This window comes from Bidens hawaiensis, unplaced genomic scaffold (assembly GCF_021521415.1).
Source record: "Bidens hawaiensis isolate Kalapana, Puna unplaced genomic scaffold, B.hawaiensis_p1.1 tig00010855_1, whole genome shotgun sequence".
In the NCBI taxonomy this organism is placed as follows: Eukaryota; Viridiplantae; Streptophyta; class Magnoliopsida; order Asterales; family Asteraceae; genus Bidens; species Bidens hawaiensis.
Genome location: NW_027491838.1, coordinates 54,222 through 74,298, shown reverse-complemented (window position 1 = coordinate 74,298; position 20,077 = coordinate 54,222). Strand labels below are relative to the sequence as shown.

The following is a 20,077-nucleotide window of genomic DNA, read 5'->3' as shown; positions in this document are numbered from 1 at the left end:
GTGGTGGATATGATCGCGTGATACCACTGACGACACGATGATGCTTTAGTGATACGTGAGTGATCCAAATTAGTCGTTTAAAAAAAATGTCACGTATTTAAAAAGCAAAGAACAAGTCAATAATCCATTTAGAACCACTGGACATTGCTAATCCTCCGAGTCTTCGTCAACCCTTGTCCCACATTGTCTGCTTCCTCCACTTAAACATATCAAACCAATAATTATCCAACTCAAACCAGTAACTCATCACCTCCATCAATGGACTCCACCCTCTCTTTCTCCATCATCATCATCATCCTCTTCTCTCATCTCTTCATTATCCACTCACAGTCCCGGTACACCTTACCTGATCACCACTTCATCAGCTGCGGATCAAAATCTTCTGTCACATACACCGGACAGACGTTCATCGGAGACGACAACAACCCGGGTACCTTTTCGGTCTCCGGTGGCGTCACCGCCAACAACCCGGCTTCGAACATGCTGGATATCTACAAAACAGCAAGAGTTTTCAAACAGAAGTCATCATACAACCTCCAGGCAGATGAAAACAACACTTTTGTGATGGTACGGCTTCATTTTTACCCTTTTGTTTATGACCAAATCGAGTTATCGTCTTCCAAGTTCGATGTTTCGGCTTCAGGGTTTCCTTTATTATCCGGTTTTACCGTGGGAAACACGTTACTTATTAAGGACTTCATAATCCCAATTGGATTAGCAAAGGATTTCAAAATTGAATTCACACCCACCAGTGATTCATCTCCGGCTTTCGTATCCGCCATTGAAGCTTTCACAACACCGCCCGAACTGTTTCGGCATGGTGTAAGTGTACCACGTGTTTCACCTGCGGGTGATGATGGTGATATGAATGACGTATCATCATCATATGCATTCATCCCAGTTTATAGGATTAATGTTGGTGGAGAAAATATTGATATAGAACGTGACACTTTAAGAAGAAAATGGGTACCTGATGATGGTTACATATTCAGGAGTGAACCAGCACGAAATATAACATTCGCGGGCAAGCCAGCGTATAAAACCGAGGGTTCTACCTCATACGATGCTCCGGATGATGTTTACAAAACCGCAAAGCAACTGATAGACTCTTCGGTTAACATAACATGGAATTTTGGGGTTAATAAGAGTGTCATGTACCTTGTTCGAGCTCATTTTTGTGACATTAATAGCTCGGCCCTCGTTGATGGAGGCTTTAATCTGTTCGTCTACAGCCAATATAAGACGACGATTCAACCCGTTAACATGAAAGCGGTCCAAGTTCCGTTTTATAATGATTTTTTGGTGAATTCGGGTGATTCGGAGTTGGTGAATATTAGTATTGGTGCGGTTGGTAGTGAGAATCAAGCCCCGTTCTTGAATGGGCTCGAAATCATGGAGTTAGTGACAAATTCGGGTGTGGTTGATCATGGAGGCAGTGGGAAGAAGACTAAGAATGTGTTTATTGTGGTTGGATGTGTTCTTGGAGGTGTGGCTTTTGTGTTGGTCTTGTTAGTTGGTGTTTTCATCGGGTCGAAATGCGGGAGAGCGAAACCCGCGGTAGGGGCAAAACCGGAATCCAACGTGGTGCCGTCTTACGGTCGGAGTTCGTACACGAGCATAAATATGGACTTTACCATTAATCACCCGTCACCGATACCTAATTTGAATCTTAACCTTCGGTTTCCATTTGCCGATATTTTGCAGGCGACAAGTGGTTTCGACGAGAAGTTATTGATTGGAAAAGGAGGTTTCGGGAAGGTGTATAAAGGAACTCTTCCTGATGGTATGGTGGTTGCAGTGAAACGAGGCGAAAAAGGACACGGGCAGGGTCGACCTGAGTTTGTGACAGAAATTTTGGTGTTGTCGAAAATACGACACCGTCATCTTGTTACATTGATAGGGTATTGTGACGAGAAGTCCGAGATGATTCTCGTGTATGAGTTTATGGAAAAGGGGACACTTCAAGATCACTTATACGAGAACAAAGCGCACCCGAAGCTCTCATGGAAGCAGAGGCTCGAGATTTGCATTAGCGCGACTCGAGGATTACATTACCTTCACACGGGGTCAGATGGAGGAATAATCCATCGAGACGTCAAGTCAACAAACATTTTGCTTAACGAAAACTACGTTGCAAAAGTGGCCGATTTTGGGATCTCGAGGTTAGATAACGTGGAAGAAACCGAGATTTCGTATATCAAAGGTAGTTTTGGGTATTTGGATCCTGAATACATTAGATGCATGAAGCTGACACAGAAATCAGATGTTTACTCTTTTGGAGTAGTGTTACTTGAAGTACTATGCGCTAGGCCAGCACTCGATAACACGCTTTCTCAGAAGGAAGCAAATTTGGCCGATTGGGGGATCAAACATATACAGGAAGGGAAGGTGGAGGAAATAATGGATCCATATCTTGTAGGTACGATAAACCCGAATTCATTAAGAAAGTTTTTGGAGACAGTCGAGAGGTGTTTGAAAGACACCGGAGATGAGAGGCCGAGCATGATTGATGTGCTATGGGACTTAGAATATGCGTTGAAGCTTCAACAAATGTTTGTGGAGAAAGAGCCGTACGAAGATAGCACAATGAACACGTCGTTGCAATTGCCAATGTCAATGATTCATCGCTTGCCGTCTAATACTATCGACGATGATTCCGACGTGAATGGTCAGAGCCAGGCAATGAATTATATGAACGAAAGCCAAGTATTTTCTCGGTTGAACATGGATGAAGCCAGATAGCACATGCGAGTAATAGAGGGGCGCTACATAATGTTGGTGGTCATTTGTAATTATTAGTACTTTTTTACTTCTGATACATGTGATATGTTGCAGATGGTGTTTTTGGGTGATAAGTGAATACATAGCATGTCAAAAAGAAAAAAAAAAAAGTGAAATACCAAAGGTAAGGTAAGAACTGTACTCAGCTGTTTCTGGATAATGTTTTTATGTGAAGCTTGGTATTGATAGTACCATTCTTTTTTAAATGTCAATGTTTGATTTGAACAAACTTTACACATTTCCTTTATTTTTTTAACCAACCAAAAGGAAATTATATAAACTACCGACGCAAATTATATAAACTACCGACTAGAAAGTAGTAGCAAGTAGTTGGACGGGAACACATTTCCTCATTTTAAGTCATACTAGTTACTAAATAGAAAGACAGAATTACAAATTTTGTCCTTTAAAATAAGACGAATTACGGTTCGTGTCATTTTCTTAGTTTCCTTGCAGGCGGTGTACTTTAAACTTTTTTTTCCTACAAGTTTTGTCCTTTACGCTAACTGGGTTAGAAAAAGTCAGTTAAATCCCATCACATGAGGCGCATGTGAGGGTAGTTTTGTCCTTTCATATATCTCTGCAACTAAACCCTTTATCAGTCTTCTTCTTACTCCATCTTACTCCGCCGGCAATGCTACCGGAATCCACAAACAAACCACCACAATGTCACCACCAACCAAACACCCACTTGAATTAACCGGTGAATGTCAACTGGGATCATGGAAGCTATCAGCAAAATCAACATTATAATCAAACTATTAGTTGGAATATTGAGCCACTTGTTAACAACCATAGGCCACAACAACTCTACACAGCTGCATTCCCAACATTTTTCAACTTAATTTCTGATATGCAATTGGAGATCATACACACACAAACATATGTTTTGGATTATTATCCCCAAATCAATTGTGCAGTGAATGTGTGATTAGTTGTCCACTGTCTTGCGATGCCGCCTAGGGTTCATAAATGGAACCCAGCAACAACACACAAAAATCGCCCACCGACAAACAATCACCATCTAACCCACGACCCAAAGACCGTCGTCCGTACTGCCTGCCTCTCCGCCACCGGTTCTATCGCCACCCACGTCACCACTCACCTCTCACAAACCCTAAACTCTAACTGCAATCTCTCCACCACCACTTCGCAGATCTGAAAAATCGAAATCGCAGACTGGACGGGTTTCCGGCCACCATTACGGCAGCAGCTACGGCCACCATTACGGCAGTCGGTTTTCCGGCCACCATCGCCATCGCCGGAATCACCATCGATCCCTAGACTCACCATCGCCGTCACAGTCACCGATATGAGGGTTTCCGGCCACCATTACGGCAGCTTCTACTTCCCTAGAATCACCATCGCCGTCACAGTCGGTTTTTCGACCACCATTACGGCAGCAGCTACGGCGGCTCCGGCGAGGCTGTGGGCGGTAGATTGGTTGGTGAGATTGATGATGGCGAGGTTGTGATTCCGGTGGTGGTGGTGGTGAGTCCGGCGGGGGTGTTTAGGGTGGATTCTGTGATGGGTAATTGGTTGGTGAGATTGATGATGGTGATTGAAGAAGATGTGGTTAGTTGCAGAGATATATGAAAGGACAAAACTACCCTCACATGCGCCTCACGTGATGGGATTTAACTGACTTTTTCTAACCCAGTTAGCGTAAAGGACAAAACTTGTAGGAAAAAAAAGTTTAAAGTACACCGCCTGCAAGGAAACTAAGAAAATGACACGAACCGTAATTCGTCTTATTTTAAAGGACAAAATTTGTAATTTTGTCAAATAGAAATGCATAACAAGTTACACTAATTATTTTAGAAATTCTAGACCCAATTACAAATTTTGTCCTTTAAAAAAAGCCAAATTACGGTTCGTGTCCTTTCCTTGCAGGCGGTGTCCTTTAAACTTTTTTTTCCTACAAGTTTTGTCCTTTACGCTAACTGGGTTAGAAAAAGTCAGTTAAGTATGACATGTGCCAGACATGTGATGGGCATAATTGTAATTTTAACAGGGGAATATATTATATATATTTTCTTTTCTTTCTCTCTTCTTTCTCTCTAAGCCATAAATTCCGGCCACCTCTCCTCTTCCTCTCCCGCCGCCTCCTCCCACCACCAACCTCCAACAGCCGCCTCCACCGCCAGTACCACACCAACCTCCCTCAACGCCGCTTCAACGTCCGCCGCCATACAACCTCAGCTTCCGAGTCGGCGCCGTTTTCCGGCAGCCGGAGAGCCCACCGGAAAAACGCTCCGCCTGTACCTCCCATTCCATCATCACCACCGCCATACAACCGCCGTATATCTATTACCGGCGGCTAACTGTTCTTCACAAGGTACGATTCAATTTCTACATCGATCGATTTATGCATCGTTTTAGGTTACCATTCGATTTAATCTTTGTGGGTCAATTTCATCTGGGTGTTATTGATTTTTGTTTGTTAAAGCTTGGATCTTTACGGGTGTTATTGATTTTTGTTTGTTAAAGCTTGGATCTTTACGGGTGTTCTTGATTTTTGTTAAAGCTTGGATCTTTATTGTTTCTGGGTCGTTTGTTCTGGGTCGTTTGCAATCTGGGTGTTTTTGATTTTTGTTAAAGGTTGGATTTTGAGTGTTTCTTGTTGTTTATGAACCATTGATTTATGTTTGGGATCTGCTAAAAATGTATAAGTGATGTCATTGTTGATTGGATTAGGTTTTGATTGAATTTGGATCTGAATCGGTTGGGGGAAATGGAGCCTGAGGGGGTTAAGCGTCGAGGGAGGAAGAGGAAGAGAAGGAAGGAGTTGCAGGTGGTGAAAAGACAAAAATGCCCTCACATGCGTCTCACGTGAGGGCATTTAACTGAGTTTTTCTAACCCAGTTAGCGTAAAGGACATAACGTGTAGAAAAAAAAAGTTTAAAGTACACCGCCTGCAAGGAAACTTAGAAAAGGACACGAACCGGTTTTTGGCTTTTTTTAAAGGACAAAATTTGTAATTCTGTCGAAATTCTACTATAAAAGTTCCAACTACCAATTTTTTAATAACAAAATAAAATTTGAAACTACTATTTACCAGTTGGGGTGTTCAAAATCGGATATCCGGACCTTTCGGATAGTGGATTTCACTATCCGAATCTGAAATTTCGGATATCTGAACTTCGTATACCTGAAATTTCGGATATCCGATCGGATAGTGATTCAGATATCCGAAAGAAAATCTGAAAACAAAAAAAAAAAGTGAGAAAGAAATCACACACAATCTGTTTTGCCCTAACAACCTAACAAGAAAACAACATCATGATTTTCCAATCCAATCAAATAACAAACAAGCAAATCCAATCCAAGCGACAACATCTGGTTCGAAATTCAAACAAACAAGGGAATTTTGAACAATCCATTGCAGATGGAACATGGAAAGCGATGGACGGAGGTGTTGACCAGTGATGGAAGAGTGGAGATGGTGACCGGAGTTGCGGAGATGGTGACCGGAGCTGTGCAGATGGAAGGGATAGTGAGAGCAAAGATGGATATGAGAGAGGAAGGAGTTGATGAAGGAAAGAGGGGTGTTTTGTTTTGAAATTAGGGTTATTAGGGTTAAAAACTACATCTACAAGGTATATAATAAAAAAATAAATTTATATTTCGGACAGTTCGGATATCCGACCTATCCGAAAAATCCCAAAAATGTTATCCAAATCCGAATTTTCGGATATCCGGGGTTCAGATATCTGAAATTTTGAATAGTTCGGATACGGATAATCGGATAATTCGGATATTTTTGAACACCCCTATTCACCAGGAGTTTGAAATACTGGATTTACTTAAATGGACGATTTGGTTCAACCTTCTAAAGAAAGAAAAGAAAGGAAAAGAATAAATAGGACACATAAAAAAATAAATCGGCGTCGCTGCGATTGAAAAGAAAAGAAGAGAAGAGACAGGACGCAAAACAAAAAAAAAATGGGCGTCACTACCATATCTCAAACTAGAGACCTCTGCATTGTCTTGAGATGGTTTTTTCAACTGTACTAACAACCCAATAGACTTATTAGAGGGTTTCATTGGTGTGCATCAAGTAGGAATTGAACCTACGAATTTCGCCAATTAGGCTATCCGCTAAGGTGGGGGGCATCGAAGCCCCTCCACCGTCCACGTCATTGCCATGAGGCTTCGAAACCCGCCCCGCTATGGTTTAAAGCCCCTTGCGCCCCATATATATATATATATATATATATATGTATATATATATAATGTGTGTGTGAGAGATGCAGAAAGAGGGGGCTCACCCCCACCCTCCTCTGCGCCGGCTGTCCAGAAGAAGCCCTTCCCTCCGCGCCCCCCTCCGTCGGCACCCTGTTCCCCCTCCAAGGCGCCCCATAGCGGGCAGTCTTATGAGTTGGGTGCTTTAAGTACTATTCAACCATGGATGCTTAGCGAGTCATAGTGAATGGCCAGATTCCAATTCAAATGGAATCTTTCAACTAAAGCAATGAGATGCTTAAATGTAATTTTTTTAGTTCTAATAAATCAGAAGGAATTTAACGACGGTACATGAATTCAAAGCCTGAATTTTAAAATTGAGAGAGATATTTAATCTATAGATGGATTTAACACGTAAATAATCTTATTTAAAATATATAAATTTAAAAAAAAAATAAAAAAAATTCAAGCCCACTGAGAGACGGGCAATCACCCACTTCCTTGAGGCAGCTCTGCCTATGGCATCTACAAATTTAGAACCTTTTTTATAATAAAAAAAAAATAAAAATATCAGCATGTCTGAAAAGTAGAAGGGGCAGTAGGTAGACTGTTTACTAATTGGTCAAATTTCTATTTAAATAACTAGGTGTACAAACTTTATCAACAAAGCTTAATTTGGGAATAGTGATTCATAATAACAGATTTAGCTTTGAAAATCTTGTGAACACTTTTCAGTTGAACTATTTCACCGGTATTCATAAATATTCAATCAATAATTTTCAGAGATATCAAAAACGAGTGTGAAATTTGTTAAAAATTTCGAATCTAATGCAATGGATCATCACAACTCTTTATAAAACGTCATGACTATTAGGTATTACGTGTACGCGGCTGATCCGAAAGGAGTAGGATAGGGCTACATTAATCAATACAATACAACGGCTCGGGTCTTAAGAACTTAACTGTATTTCTAATTGATTTCTAAAATGAATAATAATACGAGACGAATAAACGCAGCAGTGGAATAAATGACAAAACCCAACATTAATCTGAATTGAATTGATAACCCTAGAAAACCAAACATAACCTGTGACAGCAACAGTGCTGATCGGAACTGAACAGTGGTTGAGGTTAGGGGTTTGCGGCTATTAATTCTTCAAATTGTAATATTAATTGTTGAAAAAAGGGTTGGTGGCTTTGACTTCTCACGATCACAGATTAAAAAAAAAAACTTTCAAAACAATATTATATCTTAATATTGTATGTATGTTGTGGCGGCAGCACGTCACAAACCCACAAACAATAATAACAACATTATGAAGCAGTAAAGATACGAAGACGGGATTACGTGGTTCGGTCACGATGTGTAACCTACGTTCACGGGCAACAAACAGGGTCTCTTCTTTTATTGAGGTGCTAAAAAATACATGATACAATATGGTTTATATAGAGAGTCAACTAGGGTTGTTTTCTTTCTCCACAAATTACAAGGAATAAAATAAACGGGCCACTAAAGTTGAGTGGGTGGCCAACCCATTCAACCCTTCAAGTCATCAACTGCCCAACCCAAGACGGGCCGGGGCTACACTCGTAGAACCCAACAATTTCCCACTTGGAGCCTTAGAACGTCTTCACTTGCTCTACATGTAAGCCAACCTGTACTAATAATCTTTAGTCTTCAATATATACCATGTCTTCCACCTATTCGTTGACGCCTCCTCAACACTATTCCTGGAGACCAACTAAAGCTAAACAAAGTTTCAGTTTGTCCAATGTCACAACCTTGGTAAACATATCCGTCGGATTCCTGTCTCCTCTAATGTTGTTCAACCGAATAGTCCCATCACTGACTAAACCCCGAATGAAATGATAACGCATATGAATATGCTTAGTTTTACCATGATACACAGGATTCTTGGCTACCACAACACTTTCATTATCACAGTACAACGGATAATCTGTTTGTTCCCTGCCTAACTCCTCTAAGAAAGTCCTCAACCAAACAAGCTCCTTACTCGCTTCAGCAGCTGCCATATACTCAGCTTCTATCGTTGAGAGTGCCACACTCTTTTGCAGTCTAGATTTCCAACAGATTACAGTGTCCCCCATAGTGAACACATATACCGTAGTACTCTTATAAGTCTCTTTGCACCCACCTAAGTCAGCATCTGAAAACCCTTTAAGAATTGCATGTTTGCCTTTAAAGCATAAGGCCATCTTTGAAGTTCTCTTTAGATACTTAAGCAGCCACTTCACTGCTTCCCAATGTGCTTTCCTTGGATTTGACATAAACCTACTAATAATCCCCACTGCGTGAGCAATATCAGGTCTCGTGCATACCATTGTATACATAGGACTACCCACTGCAGATGCATAAGGAATCTTTGCCATCTCTGCCTTTTCTCTATCAGTACTAGGAGACCGATCCTTAGAAAGTTTAATATGACTACCCATACATGTACTTCGAGTAATGGTTTTCACATCGCTCATGTTGAACTTCTCTAAAATTTTCCATATTTATTTCTCCTGAGATAAAGTTAGAGAACTGTCCTTGTTTCTGGTGATGCTCATGCCAAGAATTTGCTTGGCTGGGCCTAAATCTTTCATTTCAAATTCTTCAAACATTTGTTACTTCAACTTCTTAATCTCTGACATGTCTGAACCGGCAATCAACGTATCATCTACATACAGTAGTAGAATGATATATGAACTATCGAATTTCTTGAGATAGCAGCAGTGGTCTATTTCACATCTTTTGTATCCATTCCTGCCCAAAAAATCATCAAACTTGATATACCACTGCCTAGGCGTCTGCTTCAATCCATAAAGACTTTTCTTTAACTTGCACACCATGTTTTCTTTACCAACTGTTTGAAACCCCCTATGGCTGTGCTATGTAAATATCCTCCTCCAGGTCACCATGCAAAAAAGCTATCTTCACATCTAGCTGCTCTAGATGTAAGTTTTCAGCAACCACGATACTAAGCACCAGTCTGATTGTAGTCATTTTTACTACATGAGAAATTATCTCATCATAATCAACCCCATACTTTTGTTGGAACCCTTTCACTACCAATCGTGCTTTTTATCTCTTTGTATCATCACTCTTATCCTTGATCCTGAATACCCATCGGTTCTGAAGAGCTTTCTTCCTGGCTGGAAGCAGTGTAAGAACCCAAGTCATGTTCTTGTTCAGTGAATCCATCTCTTCTCTCATAGTTCGCTCCCACTAATACGAGTCTTTCAAACTCATTACTTCAGAGTAACACTGTGGTTCCTGTTCTCTGTCAGCAGAAGGTAATTAATAGAAGGGGATATCTCTTAGGAGGTCTAATGGTTCTGAGAGACCTCCTAACCTCTAACTGAGGTGTAACCATTTCTTGTTCTAGTGGAGACTGTTCAGTATTAGACTTTGAACTCCCACTGTCAGAGAAATCCTCAAATTCATCTGCATTTTCTTCCTCAACCTCTCCTGGTGTTTCCGAACTCTAACTATCAACCTTCTCACTTGTATCTTCAAACTCTACATGTTCTTTATCAACTTCTTGTGTGAATAACTTTCTATCTTTGTAAAAGTCCTGCTTCATTAAACACCGGATCACGAGCCCTGCATACTTTTCTGACCTCTAGATCCAAAGCCTATAGCCCATCTTCGCGTCACCATAGCCTATAAAAGTACACTTCTTTGTCTTAGGGTCAAGTTTGTTCATATCGGTGTCTTTTATCCCAATGTATGCATCACAACTGAACACTTTAAGATGTTTGAATGTAACCTCTTTTCCACTCTATACTTCCTCTGGAATTCTGAATCCAAGAGGAACTGACGGTCCTTTATTTATAAGATATGCAGCAGTGTTGACTGCATCAGCCAAGAAGGTCTTTGGAAGCCCTGCATTTAATCTCATTGCTCTAGCTCTTTCATTTAGTGTCCTATTAATTCTTTCGGCTACTCCATTATGTTGTGGCGTACTAGGAACAGTATTAATCATCTTTATACCCCTCTTAGCACATAAATTAACGAATTCCTTGCTGATGTACTCCCCGCCATTGTCAGACTTTAAACACTTCAATTTCATATTCGTTTCCATTTCTTGAGAATCTCAAATACCTCGAACTTGTTTTTGAGAAAATAGGCCGATAGCTTCCGTGTAGCATCATCAATGAAAGTGACGTAGTATTTGGAGCCTCCTAATGATGATACTAGTGTTGGTCCATACACATCAGTATGAACAAGCTCAAGCTTCTCTGCTTTAAGTATTTTTCCTGATTTTACAAAGGTGACCCGGTTCTTTTTGCCGAGCACACACGATTCACAAAACCCTGTATCAAGTTCCACTTTTTTCAAATTAGGGAATTTTCCTTTCTCTGCCAGTATCTTCAAACCTTTCTCACTCATGTGACCGAGTCGTTGATGCCACAAACATGATGGACTCGGTCCCACTGAATTTACCTCTCCCGCTGAGATTTCTGCCATGTACAACGTGCCCTTGTTTTCCCACGAGCAATTACCAAGTTACCCTTCATGACCTTCAATCGCCCTCCACCGAAAGTAAACCTTGATCGTCAAGCTACCCAATAGAAATCAACATCTTCCTTAACCTTGGAATTATTCAGACATCTTTTAGAGTCCATGTAGTTCCTAAAGGAGTCTTCAAGTCGATATCCCCCATCCCGGTAATATCTAGAGCCTCATCATTCGCCAAACGAACTTCGCCAAAGTTTCCTGTTCTAGCATTCTTCAGGCTCTTTGTGCTAAACGTAGCATGGAAAGACGCACCGGAATCCATGATCCAAAACTCAACTGTGTTCTCAACACAACAGACTAGGGCTTCATCATCTGAAACTTCTTTTGTAGCAGCATTAACTTCTGAAGTAGAATTTACTTCCTTTTTTTGTTGAGGTGCCAAAGGGTTAGTACACTGACTTCTGAAATGCCCATTCTCCTGGCAATTCCAGCAAGTAATATATTTTCTTGGTCTAGACTTGCTTCTTTTTCTGGATTTTGTTCTACCCCTGTTGCGTCCTCTGTTCTTGCTCCGCCCTCTACCTTCAGCACTTAGCAAAGTTTTTGATGATTCTCCACTATTCCTTCTTCTAGAATCTTCATTCAAAATCAAGTCCCGAACTTTGTCGAAAGTCAAAGCATCCGATCCAACTGAATTGGTGACTGTAGTGATTTTTCCTGACCAACTGTCAGGTAATGAAGATAAAAGTAGGCAAGCTTGCAATTGATCATCAATTTTGAACTTCACCACTGATAAACATCTCAGGTGAGAATTGAAGGTGTATATATGCTCGGTAGCAGAACCTCCCTCTTTCATGCGTGTGTTAACCAACTCCCAGATTAGGAACACCTTGTTTGCAGACGATGGTTTCTCATACATGTTTGACAATGCCTCCATGATTCTACGTGCTGTGGTTTCGTCTAAAATGTTGTACGCCACGTTCATAGACAAGGCAAGCCTAATCGTTGACTTCGCCTTCTTGTCATAGCTTTCAACTCATCTGTAATCTTCTCAGGCGGTTCCTCCAAAGCCATATCCAAATCCTTCTGTATTAGCAAATCCGTGATTTTCATCTTCCACCATCCAAAATTTTGTCCATCAAACTTCTCGATTTTCGTTTTACCCTCATCAGCCATAATACCGGAGATTAAATAATGAGAGTCAGCACTGGCTCTGATACCACTTGTTAGGTATTACGTATATGCGGCTTACCCGAAAGGAGTCGGATAGGGCTACATAAATCAATACAATACAATGACTCGGGCCTTAAGAACTTAACGGTATTTCTAATTGATTTATAAAACGAATAATAATACGAGACGAATAAACGCAGCAGCGGACTAAATGACAAAACCCAACATTAATCTGAATTGAATTAATAACCAAAGAAAACCAAACATAACCTGTGGCAGCAACAATACTGATCGGAACTGAACAATGGTTGAGGTCAGTGGCTTGCGGCTATTGATTATTCAAATCGTAATATTAATTGTTGAAAAAAGGGATGGTGGCTTTGACTTCTCACGAAGACAGATTGCAAAAAAAAAAAAAAAAAAAAAAAAAAAAAACACACACTTTCAAAACAATATCATATCTTAATATTGTATGTATGTTGTGGCAGCAGCAGGTCACAAACCCACAAACAATAATGACAACATTATAAAGCAGTAAAGATATGAAGACGGGATTTACGTGGTTCGATCACAATGCGTAACCTATGTTCATGGGCAATGAATAGGGTCTCTTCTTTTATTGAGGTGCTCAAAAATACATGATACAATATGATTTATATAGAGAGTCAACTAGGGTTGTTTTATTTCTCCACAGGTTACAAGAAATAAAATAAACAGGCTACTAAAGTTGAGTGGGTGGCCGGCCCATTCAACCCTTCAGGTTATCAACCACCCAACCCAAGACGGGCCGGGGCTACACCTGTAGAACCCAACAATGACAATCTATGATTATAACTGTTAGTTGACAACTACTATATCTATTGGTGAACAAAAATGCTTACCATTGCTCTTTAATGCCACTAATTAACAAAAATGCAATTGGTGAACAAATTTGCTAATGATGAACATATTACAACGGAAGAACAAATTTGCTACTGTTGAACATATTGCAACGAAGAACAAATTTGATACTGAAGAACAAAATTGCTACAGACCCTCAATTTTGCCACCAAATAATAAAGTTGCTAGAAAACCTCACTACTGAAGACCATTTAATATGCCAAAGTCAAAGTTGATACCAACAATCAAAGTTAATACCGAGCATAATGTTATCAAAAACAACTATGCACTATATACTTTCCAACTTGTTTGATGTTTGATTATGATTTCTTATTCAGTCACTAACTAAATACTAGCTTACACGGAATAACTAAAATTATCAAGAAACTACAAAACATGTGATACGCCCCAAACCACACATGATGTAGCACAACATACCCCATTATTAATCATTTATATTGTGTTTTCACATGATTAGATACTTAATACCAAACCACTCAATTTTTAAAAAATCATTTACATTATAAAACATATAGGCGCTCTTTCATCTTCATGTTTCTCTCTCTTTCAGACGCTTGTAAATTAAATGCCAATTAACTCTCCTACTCATCTCTAACGTATTCTCATCTAAGCCTGAAATTCGATTAGGGCAAATGTAATTTACGTTTGTTAAAGTTGGATTAATTCTCATTTTAAGTTTTATCATAAATTCTAATGTTTTTTTGTGTTTTTTTTTTTTTATCAATGTACAGATTTAAAACGTCCCTGATCGAATAACTGCTACTTATCTTGGTGAGGATGAGAAATTGGGCCTTCCTGTTGATAATAAACCTAGAGACATGGCTTAAATATTTGCTATCTGCACGAGTTTTGTCTTTTGATTGTAAGGTAAAATTTTCATTAGGTCTGATTGTTTCAAAGGCAACATTATATTATTAATCTGTTTAATATTGTGTTAGGGCAATTGGTGGTAATGAAACTGCTGAGTTGGTAATAGATAACGATGACCCTACATTGATTGAAATTTGGAAGAATGTGTTTAATCAGGTAGAAAGCTTTTATCTTTGGTCTCATGTGTAAATAAGCATAAAAATTTTTCACTTAGACAGTTTAACACGCAGGCTGATGGTTCCTTAAAACCTCTGCCCGCCAAATTCCAAACACATACTACAATAGGCTTTAAAAGATTGTCTTCAATTATGCAGAACAGGTAATGATCGATAATGTAATATAAGCATCATTAAAGTTGTAGTATGTAGCTCCTTTCACTTTAGTATATAGTTGGTTATTGATGCCTTATGTGTGCCCAACATGCTGCTTATGTTTATAATATGGAATGACAAACTTAGAATTGATCAACTGCTTTAGGAATAAGCCACTTATGTTTTGAATGATTGCAATTTTCTATTCTGGGATAATTCAATTTAAAGGAGAAACCAAGACATCTCTATTTGGTTAAAGTGATATGTGGGAGTCAATGTGTTAATCAAGTTGATGCTAATATCAGGTGCGCAAAAGACCACTGAAACCGTCCATGAACCCAGGCTAAAGGTTTGGACATATCTTAACTTGAAGTTATAGTAGTTTTCAGATTCAACAGGTTAATACAAACTAACTTTTTTTTTAAATATTTATAAAGGTGGACCTGACTGCATATGTGGAGAAACATGAATTCTGTTTTGATGTTGTTCTTGACCAGCAAGTTACCAATGATGAGGTAATATCTCTAAAGTTGATCTTCAAGTTGTATCATCTTTAAATACCAAAGAATATAGAATTCCTTATTAATAGGGTAGAGAAGAAAGTCATTTGACTGGGAAACACGATTATGGTAAGTCATTTAGCTTATTAATTTTGGATTAAGAGGGTAAAGAGAAGTAATACTCAAAATAATACATTTTAACCAGTTAATTCTAGCATAGTCGTTGGAGTTATCATGAAGCATATGATTGTTGGTGGAAGGTGGCTGAACTTTTCCTTTTAATTGATTTCAGTTTCTGTGTAATATTTGAAAGACGAATTATTCTAATTGTTGCTTTGTATGTTGTTCAAAAACAGGAATAAGAAATTGTTCATCACCAGACTTGTAATGAGGTATGTTATTCTCTTTCTTTGTATTATCTATGGTTAATTTGTATGATTCGGGCTTTGAAATAGTCCCGTTTGCCCCAAATCTCAATCATTGGTTAATTTGTATGATTCTTTTCATTTGGCTTTGAAATAGTCCCGTTTGCCCCATATCTCAATCATTCCAATTAAATCATTCCAATTAAAACGTAAATTGACAAACATAGTGCACGTACACGATCGAAACTAAACGAGCGTAAAAGAATTTTTTTCACGAACATAAATGAACGAACAAGACATGTGTTCATGTTCGTTCATTTAACTAAACGAACAAAAGAATTTATAAACGAACTTCCTTCAAAATTTCACGAACTGTTAGACCACCCTTTTTAAAGCTTTTTTTTTTTTTAATTTTATATGCCTGTAATTTACTAATTTGTCTCATTAGAGATTAAAGTGTAAAACTTAAGGTTAACCGGTAGTCCAACACATTCATAAACATTTTACTTCTTTGTTTTATTTCAGAAAGGACTCAGGTGGATGGCACAGATTTTTTACTCAAGTCAGGTAAATATATGTCAACCTTGCAAATCCAGAAAATAAAATTACATTTATTAATGTTATCATTTTAATGATGTTGTCTCTAATTAGTTGTGTAGGAGACTTTAAGGAAGGCTGATGAAATTGTAGGAACCGAAAACAAGGACCGCTATGCTAATATTTGAGGGGTTAATACTTAATTAGTCATAACTTTAATTGAAAACGTGATTTATGGTTATTCCATATTAGTTGTTTTGAGTGTACATACAGTCTCATTGCAATTTTTTGTATATCATGTCAAATGGTATATTTATCTTGTGTATACGTTACCATATGTAGAATTATATGAATGTGTGTTGTACTAACTATGATTATGGAAATTAAGGGTGTGCAAGAGTCGGTTTTGGGCTAAATCCGAATTGAAAAGTGAACAAATTTGGTTTTTGAGTTTATGAAAGCCATCCAGTTTTTGTTTTCGGATGCGATTTCTTAGGTTTTACCAATTGGACTAGGAATTTTGGGCCGGGCAAAATTTGGACCAAAATTATGAACATGGGCGTAAATATTTTTGTTATTTAATAGTTAATTGATTATTATACATTTGGACTATTTATTCTATATATAAATTATAAACAACTTAGTATTTGGTAAACAGTATTTATTTCGTTAGCAGCTACATTGTAAAAAATATGCCATCTTTTTTTAATGAAACGATATGCAAAAAATTAGATACATAATGGTTTAATTGTCAACCTGTTTAACTCATTTGATACGTATCATTTTTAGCTGTTTTTATCTTAAATTATACCTCAACCAAACACGTTTTTATGTAAATTAAATAGAAATTCTGCATTAGAAACTAGATAAAAGTAATGATTTTTATGAACTTTTGCAATACAGTTACACTAAAACAAGGGAAAAGAAAGCATTATAACCTTATATAAGATATCCATCGAAAGCATATGTTCATATTTCACGCCCACAACAAAGTGTGTGCACTCCGTACATATACAAATATACAATATACCTCTTAGGAGTTCGAACACTCACCACTCTTGGTTTTGGGACACATAGCTTTGTTTTTTCACTTTTAAAATAATGATTTTTTTCTTTTAAATTCTATTTATGTTGTTACGCTGTGCCGACACATTTCGACGTTACTAGCATACAAGTTACTAAAACTATTTCACGATTTCACTTTTTTCTTTTAAATATATGATGTCGTTTACGGTTTACGTTTACCTTTTTAAGAATTCTAAATATATTGTCAATATCGTTATCACGTTCTTAGCTAATCTATGTTCCGATATGAATTTTAATCAAAATTGAGTTTACCACCGCAACGCGCGGGCACTCCTACTAGTGTGTGTGTATATATATATATATGTGTGTAGGGGAGGGATCTTTTAAGAACCATGTTGAGTTGTAAAAACTTAAGAACTCTATTATAGGCCAACATTTAATTAAATGGATTTGAATATATGGTTGAGATTAAATCTGACAAAAAAGTCAAAGCATGAAGAAAATAAAGATGTAAGTGGTTATACTAACTTTTACATCCGTTACACATGTGTAAAAAGTCGACTCGGTGCGTAAAAAATTCTGTAATTTTTTTACGTGTATGTAACCTGCATATATTACGCATGTGTAAAAAAAATTCAAAAAAAAATCGTTACACTGAGTTCTTTCGAGTTCTTAAAACTCAAAGGGGTTCTCATTTGAAGTCTCCTAATATATATATATAGGTGATGGTTCATGAGAGAAATGCGAGAAATGAATATGGGACACTAGCTAGTTTTATTTTAGGTTTTAAATGCTTAAAAATAAATGAGAAAAGTATTAATGCATGCTCTCTCTTTAATTAATATAACTAATAAATATAATAGTTATCTATTTAATTAGTATAACTAATCAAAATATTATAATTGGAAAATATTAAGAATTCATTTATTTTTATAACTTATTTTTTCTCTCTTGAATTTTTATCCTACACAAGTACAATTTATTCATACATTAAAGTTTCTTTTTATCCAAAACCAATTTCTTCCAACTCAATATATTAATATCCATCAACACGTATTTATATTGTGATGAATAGTACAAAAAACAATCTTACACGTGTTTGCATTAAATAGCAACAAAAAAGTACATAACCTACACAAAAACATATAACCTACACTTGTTCTAAGAATAAGAAAACATATAACCTACACACGAAAAACGTATAACCGACACACAAAATTCAGCATCAATAAACTATACACGCACACGAAAAGGTATAACCTGCACACGAAAAACATATAACCTACACTCGAAAATTTTATCCTACACAAATACAATTTCTTCATACATTAAATATTTTTTCTATCCAAACCCAATTTCTTCTAACTCAATATATCAATATCCAACAACACGTAAGAACATTGTAATGAATAATACAAAAAACTATCTTACATATGTTAGCATTAAATGTCAATAAAAAATATACAACTTACACAAAAAAACATATAACATACACTTGTTCTAAGAATAAGAAAACATATTACCTACACACGAAAAACATATAACCTACACACGTATAGGATATGTGTATCCTTTTCTTCCTTATATAATTGTTGATGTCGAATTACATATGTAAGTTGCATATTTTTTTGTATGTTGTACGTTTTTATTGCTTAAAACAAGTGTAGGTTATATAATTTTGTGTAGGTTGTATATTTATTGTTTATATTTAATGAACACTATGGTATTTTTTTATTATTATTTATATCAATAATTTTTCTAAGTATATCAATTGAAAAAAAAATATTATGTTTTGATATTTATTAATTAGGAAAGATTTATTATGGTTATATTAGTTGTATTAATAGAAAAGAGTGAGATTTATTATGGTTATATTAGTTGTATTAATTGAAGATAATGCATTTATTGTTGCATTTATATTTTTTTTCATTTATTTTTAAACATTTAAAACATAAAATAAAACTAGTCGCCCATATTCATTTCTCGCATTTCTTACCGTAATTTCATTTCTCTCATTAACTTAAACCTATATAGGCTAAGTATAAAATGAAAACTCACTTCAGTTGTGAAAACTCTAGAAACTCATTCCTAACCACATGTTTTTAATTAATGTTTAAATCTTGTGGTCCACAATTAAAGTGAATAAAAAATATAAATATAAATATAATTTTTTCTCTCTCCTGAAAACATATCTAAAAATTAGTAAAAAAAATGTTGAAAAATAACAAAATATTTTTTTTTATGTTTCGATATTTTGTATTAAATGTTACAACATATATTACATGTAAAAAAAAAAAAAAAAAAACGATGTTACATAGAGTTTTTACGGGTTTTCACAACTCAAGTGGGTTTTCATTTTCACCTTACCCTATATGTATATATATAGTGATGTTATTTTGATCCGGACATTCCACTAAATAAGATATTCCACATGTCCCAAAAAATACATTTACTTTCTCTTTGTACATCATAATTACTACCCTTTTAATTGTAAAACTCATAGATTTTGTTATGAACTTAAAAGCAATTAAAAAGGATTTAAAATCTCACTCTTATAATAAAAAAAAAGGGGGTCAAACAGGTAATTATACTTATAACCATGAGTGGATCCAGAGGCGGATCCAATACATCCCTAGGGGCCGGTGCCCATCGTCCGGCTACCGGAATATCGCGTTTGTGGGTACACGCTAGTATATAATGACTTAACAATAAGTTCGTGTCCACTGTCTGGCTGCTAGTCTTTGCCCACCGTCGGTTACCGTCATCGGCAGATTTAATGATTTACAGGGATGTCTTAACCACCGGCTGTTCGGCGACGCTGTTATTCAACTGTGAAAACGATAGAGAGGATGGGGAAGATGAATAGAGCAGACTTGACTTAAATGCTTTTTTAATTTTTTGGGTTGTGCAGAAAGGATAACTTTATTTAATTAAAATGCTCATATTGTTATATTATATTGTTTT

The 20,077-nt window shown here is 37.0% G+C and overlaps 1 pseudogene; it reads left to right on the top strand.

The window, feature by feature from the left end:
- Positions 1-208: 208 nt before the first annotated feature.
- On the top strand, positions 209-2,742 carry LOC143536668 (putative receptor-like protein kinase At2g23200 pseudogene; annotated as a pseudogene).
- Positions 2,743-20,077: the final 17,335 nt, after the last annotated feature.